The sequence below is a fragment of the Eretmochelys imbricata genome, chromosome 8 (assembly GCF_965152235.1).
Source record: "Eretmochelys imbricata isolate rEreImb1 chromosome 8, rEreImb1.hap1, whole genome shotgun sequence".
NCBI classification, from domain to species: domain Eukaryota; kingdom Metazoa; phylum Chordata; order Testudines; family Cheloniidae; genus Eretmochelys; species Eretmochelys imbricata.
The window spans coordinates 7,231,532-7,238,434 of NC_135579.1; positions in this window are offsets into that span (position 1 = coordinate 7,231,532).

Consider the following 6,903-nt stretch of genomic DNA (forward strand, 5'->3'; position numbering starts at 1 on the left):
CTCTGCGCGCATACTGTGCCCCTGCGGCTGCCTCTGGCCTGGCCTGAGCTCCCTGTAACAGCTCCCACTCCTTCCTGATAAGCGGTTCACCTGAACTTCTTGGGCAGCTTTCCCCCACCTCGCAAAGGCACCTCCCTGACGAAGGGCTTTTATTGGGCCAACCTCCCGGAGCATTTGCATTGAAAGGCAGGTTTGCATTTCAAAGTGCAGGAATCAAAGTGGCAGGCAGTGGGGCGAATTCAAACGGTACAAATCGCTCGCCAGGCACAAGAAGAGGGCGGGGGGGGGAAGAAGGCCCATCCTGTGGGAAGGTTTGAGGCGGGGGGGGAAAGGCCGAGCGGCTCCGGGAAACACGGAGACCTCCGGGCTCAAGGAGACCGGCCAATGACCCGCTCAAGAGAGCGGAACTGCTGAAGCCCGGAGAACATTTACAAAGTCGCCCCTGCGAGCACCTCCGTGATGGCACCGGAGCGAGTCCCTTTCTGGTGGCACGAGTACTATTAGGGCCTGATCCGAAGCCTGATGAAATCAATGGAGCCTTCCCACTGAGTCCAGGGAGCTTTGGATCGGCTTCCCCGCCCCGGGGACACATGCCCAGATTTGGGGTTATTTCCCTTGCTAACGACCTGGCGCTGACCCTGGCTCCGTGTAACTTCCCAGCTACTGGGGAAACGTTGGGGCTTCTGTCAAGCGTCTTGTTTTCCACCGACTCGCTGGGGCTGCTCTCCGGCGCCAGGAGGGCTTGGCTGGGGACCCGGAGGAGCGCGCCTGTTATGCGCAAGATATGGACCTTCATAAGAACACAGCGAGTGTAAAATACCGGACTTTTGTGCCCCTAAAAGGGCCCAACTGTCACCATTTTAAACCTACACATTACAAAGCTCCAGGGTCTAATCGCAGTTAGGATTCCAGTTTATTTATTACCCACAAAAAATCCCCCCTTTTCTGGCCTTTTTCCCTCGGGCCTGACTCAGGCCAAATGTCAGGACGCTAATGGGGAGTTTTGTTTGTATCAAAAACTTCCTGACCTGAGAAACCCTCTTAAATGACGAAGGGAGGGAGTGAAATGAGCCACTGGCTTTGTGAGGGTACCATGGTCACCTTATCTCCCCAACACGCCAATGGCTGGGCCTGTATTTATAAGGACGTTGGCCTTCCCAGCTCCAAACTACGGCCTCCAGTTAGTGGAAAGCCTCCTTTCCTGACTGGGGCAACCGCAGGCTGCCAGTGCGGGGACAGGACCGGCTCTGCCGGCCTGGCTCTGCCCTGTAGGGATACTGGAGGGCGAACGCTAGCTGGCTGGTGGGGAGGCTCTTAACCATGGGATCTGGCGGATGGAGGGAGAGATCAGATTCATCTCCATGCCTGAGAGGGGAATGGTGGTCATCGCCCCACGCCAGCCAGGCACACTGCTGGACACAGTGCGCTCAGCCGGTTCACTCCCTCCAGTACTGCGGGGACACTCTCCCGAATGGGCTGTCCATTGCCCGTGTCACCCCTGGCCCAGACCCTCCAGCCATGTGCCCGAAGCTTTCCCCCTGAAGCCCCCGAGCCTGGCAGTCTCCCCCCGCCCCACCCCATCTCTTTCCTCTTGCTGGGGCAGCTCCCAGAACAGCTTCCCAGCCTGGCTCTTGTGGCGGGGGAGGGACTGGGGGGAGGCAGGACTAAATGGGGAAATCATCAAATGCAGAGCAGGGGGCCCCTGGCCCCGCTGCCTAGTTCCACCTCCTCTCCCCTGGGCAGAGAGCCACCGCCCAACGCCCCTTCGTGCGCTTGGCCAGGGGCCGGGCAAGTCAAGTCCTAGGACGGGGCTGAAGTCTCTGCAGTGTATGTGGATTACAAGAAAGGCCCCGGCTCCGCTCAGCCCCTGCCCCCCAGCCTGAACCCTAGGGTCGCCAGGGGATCATGCAGGGAAGCTCACCCCCAGAAGAGGAGTATCCCAAACACAGCCCTGGCCTGCAAACCGCAGCTGGGCTCCGGCTCCAGGGCGCTCCACCCCCAGGGGCAACCTCCGAACGGAGCCCGATCCCTTCCGCACTGAACGCGGCAACAACACCCCTCCCCCCGATTGGCTTCAGTGGGAGAGCAGCCCCTGCTCCCCGAACCTCCTCGGGGGGATGGGAGTCCCGGGTGACCGGAGTCCTTGGGCGGAGGGTGGGTGGGTCTGGCTGGCCTCTCATCAAAGGCTCGAAGTGCAGCGGAGACTGGGAAAAGGGCGAGAAGGAGAAGGAAACAAGCCACGACGGGCGGTTGTCAGAAGGAAATAAACAAGGTGCCTCAGAAACACGTGGAAGCTGTGTCTGTATTAATGACAATGTAATGTAACCGCGTCTAGCCAGAGCCGGAAGGGACCATCAGCATCTACTCTGACCTCCCGCGGAGCCCCGACCTTACCCAACTCACCCCAGCCTATATAGTGGGCTGTACATTTCATATGAGGCACCCCGGTGTGCTTTAGCAATAATCAGGACACTGGCCATTGGCTATTCTGGAGAACAAAGTCGACATCCCTTATATGCCTTGTTCCTTTCTGCCTTTATTTTCTTGGGAGTCAGAGGTTTCATGTAAGCCCTGGTGTTTCTTCGAAGCATTGTGACTTAACCCCTTCAAGCATAAACACGATGTCCAGGTTAAGCACTTGTTTTGTACCTGGCCATCCCGGGCTTTTAAAAAAATGCCTTCGAAGCTGGAATTTGACCCTCACTATCTTGTGTCTCAGAATGAATTTTTCCAGCCAGGTGAGGAAGAAACGTTTTCTCAGCCTTCCCCCTCCCCCCCAGTTTAAAAAGTTTGTATTGCTTTCTAAAACAAAAAGGGGGAAAGAAAAGAAAAGAGGAACTATTCTATTCTATTCTGTTCTGTTCTAAACCATCCATTCATTTTTATTATATGAGCACTAAATGGGTGTGGAATTCTCTCTCTCTCTGGTGGCCCTCGGCCATCGACAAAATGGTTTCACTCCAGCATGCTGATTCTGGGGACAGCTTGGTCCCAGCTCGGCACAGCCCTGCTGTTTATTTCTTACCCACATTTGAAAACCAGAACCACACTGGACCCATTGGCATTTTGGTGCAGACCGTGCAGAACAAGGGCATTTCCTCCCTTTTTTTTAGCCTCATAGATTCGAAGGCCAGGAGGGACTGTAATGATCATCTGACCTGATCTCCAGCATGACACAGGCCAGAGATCCTCCCTCAGTAATTTCCGCACCAGGCCCATAGCTTATGGTTGAGCTACAGCGGAGCTTTTAGCAGGACAGCCAGTCTTGATGTAAGACGGCAAGTGAAGTCTGATCCCCACATCCATAGGGCAATTGTTCCAGGGGTTAATTTTACCCTTCCTGTTACTTTATTTCTAGTCTTTATTTTGTCTCGCTTTGGTTTCCAACCACTGGATCGCATCATCGCTGTCACAGATATTAAATTATTATTTTCATCAAGTCCTGGAGATTTTTTTAAAAATCCACTACAGTGATTCAAATGAGAGAAGCAAGGAGATTCCCCTCTCCTACACTGAGCCTGCATCTGCTCTGCTCAAACGCAATGGCAAAAGGCCTATTTACTTCAGCTGGAACAGAAGTGGGCTTTGATTGGAAGCTTCTTGGGGCAGAGACTGAATTTTTGGTCTGTGTTTGTCCAACACCTAGCACACTGGGGTCCTGGCCCAGGACTGGGGCTCCTAAGTGCTACCAGAACACTAAAGACTAATACATCATTCTTGGCCCAGGATGGCAAAGCAATGCCCTTGATAGGAATGGAGACAGTGTAGGTAAACTGAACATGTAATAGGCTGGAGAGAGATTGTAATGCAGGAATGGAAATTTAGATCCTCAGTGGAATATTAAAACCCGTGACAGTTCCGATCCCGTTTGAGGTTACGCAGGACGGACACTCCCATATGCCCTTCAAGAGCTGGTGGGGGCAGTGGCTACTTCTGCAGCAACCACTCCTCTGTCTGCTGTAGTGTAATGTGCAAAGATTGTTCCCCTTCCCCGCCCCCAACTTCCTGCATGACCCTTTGATGTCTGTGATGTTATAGCCCTTCCAGTTCCCCCATGGCCCAGAGCATACTGCCAGACAGCCCAGGCCTGACGTTTGATTCTAAAAAATAAACAAGACCCGCCCCAAAATTGGAAAATAGAACTCAAACCCTGCTTAGCCCGTTTAAAAACAGAATGAAGCCACAGCAAAGGCCACCGAGCTGTTTCTCGCCCCCCTACCTCCTGCTGAACAGATGGTTATTTGTGCGTTTGAAGGTCCAGCCTGCAGGATAGGATCAGAGCAGAGAGTCGTATAAAACCCTGGACCGATTGACAAATAGATACATAGGGTTTCTCCCAAGCACAATGGTAAACTTGGGATTTTTTTGCAAGGGCAGAACTGGGTCCCAAGATCTGTAGGGGTGAAGGAGGGGTAAAAGGATAATAACAATAATATCATAATGTTGAGAGCCCCTTTTATCTGAGGTTCTCAAAGCCTTTTACAAAATATTATCTCCGCTTTCCAGGTGGGGAAATTGAGGCACAGAAATGGTCAGTGACTGGTCGGAGCCAGGCAGCGAATCAATGGCAGCCAGGGACAGAACCCTGCCCTCCTAACTTTTAGTCCATTGTTCTAGCCACTGGATGCTGCTGTCTCTCTTCCCTCCTCCATATAAAAGAGGTTCTTCGCAAAAGTGTCTTAAGGCTGAACTCATCTCTGGTTGCACAGGGATTTGAGCTCCCAGAGATGCTGTGGAAATGCCATTATTTATTTGCTTAAGGTGGGATTTTCCAAGGGCTCAGCCTCGGCCTAACTCTGTTCTGCCACTAAAAATAGGTCAGCTAAATGTGAGGGCTAAAGATGGGCCAGACCACAGCCCAGCAGCAGCCCCAGCCCCAGAACGATGGGCCCAGTGACTTGCATTGCAGACGCAGTCCCAGCATGTCGGATCCTAGTTTGCTGGGTTTTTTTCATTTTTCTCGATTCAGTCTGAGATTAGGCAAAAATATTTCATGTGCTTGGAAACCCGTTTTTATCTTCTCCTGCTGGGAAGCTTCAGCAGCCACATGCGCTCCCTGCAAAAGGGTGAAAAGTCCATACTGAGATTAAAGGGAAATATGAGGGCGAGATAAGGGACGGGCCTGCAAAGGGAACCCTGCAGCTCAGTGACGCGCAGGGGAGGCTGAAGCCACAGCAACTGGAAATGAGCTCCTGGCACTCGGAGGCTAAAAGCAGAGTAGGTGATGCTTGGCCTTCGAAGCAGGGAGTCTGAACCCTGCCCTGGCAGAGCTGTGCAGCTTCTTGGACTTCCGTGTAACTGAGGGCAAGATTGTTCTAAGCACAGCTCAGCCCGAACCGTTACTAGCAAAGACGTGCCAGCAGATCTTGCTACACCCCAGCCACAGCTGCCCCGGAGACGTCTCCACAGAGAACAGGATGCAGCCCTAGACTGTTCCACCACCTTTTCCAGGGATTCTCCACAGGGCTGAGCGGTGTGGTACCCCATCCACCCTAGCCCCGCCAATGCCGCCCCTGCCCCGCTCACCGACTCCTCCCAAGGCCCCAGCTACCCTGCCCACAGCACAGATGCCGGACTTGTAAAGAAGCTGTTGCAAGGTTTGAAGGTGGAAGACAGTGGTGCAGAGATGGCTGAGCCCACTCTCTGGGCAGGTGTCAGGGGATCTGCTTGTGGAGGGATCTCTCCAGGCATGGACCTGGGGGCGGAGGGAGTCAGAGCCTGGTAAGGAAAGGATCTTGGCTTGACCGGTGGAGGATACAAAAAAGGGTCCCAATTTAAAACATGTAAATCTTTCGTCAAAGAGTTTTTTGTTTGGGGTTTTTTTTTTGGGTCAGATTTGCAGCTTCATGGAGTTTAAGGCCAGGAGGGACCATTAGCTCATCTAACCCGACCTCTTGTATAGCACAGTTTGTAGAACCTGATCTAGTGATTCCTGTACCGGCGTGTGGCATGCACAGAATGCATGATGGTGTGGCCTGGTACACAGGCTTCACCGGGGCTTGGATGCTTTGTGTACGCTAGCTGGTTCCATCCATCATGCATATGAAATGTGACCATCCAAACTCATGCAATAACAGCTGCACCGTCGTGTTTGCTCTCTCTCATATCTACTGATTGACTGATTGATCGATAAGCAGGACAATTCCATTTATCCCAGATCCTAGACTTGCTAACAGCTTTACTTAAACCCAGAAGTCAGTGCCCTCTTCCTCCTCCCGCTCTTTCATGCAAAGAAGCCCCCAGCTCCCACTCCTGTGCCTGAGATGAAAGTCCGGGTTGGACAGAGTAAAAAGAAAAGAAAATACCAACCAGAAGAACAGTGGGACAAGCGAGGGAACTTTATACATTGTTAGACAGCTGCTGTGTTCCTCCCCAGAGGTGGCTACATTTCAGCCATAGGTGACGTGGTGCCTACATAGGGCTGGATTCTCTCCTACAGCTAAGCTCCACCCCATGCAAGGGAAAGATGTGGGGGGAGTGGTTCAGTGAGCTGGTTATGGTTGCCTGTTCCTGAAGGCTGGTGTGTGCCAGTCCCAGCAAGAGTTAGAGCAGCCAAGGGGCTTGTTTAAATTATGCCCCTGGCCCAGAGTCCCCAACCTTTGCCAGTGTGCCCCTGTTGGGAACTGCAGGAAGCACCTCCAGGGGGAGAAGGGGACTGGGGTATGTAGTTAAAAGCAGGGAGCGCTAAAGGGATGTGGCAAATCTCACTGTGCTATTGCTCCATATGAGGAGCGATAAATAAGACTGGGACTTTTCAGCTAGGAAAAGAGACGACTAAGGGGGCATATGATAGAGGTCGATAAAATCATGACTGGTGCAGAGAAAGTAAATAAGGAAGTGTTATTTACTTCTTCTCAAACTAGGGGTCACCAAATGAAATTAATAGGCAACAGGTTTAAAACA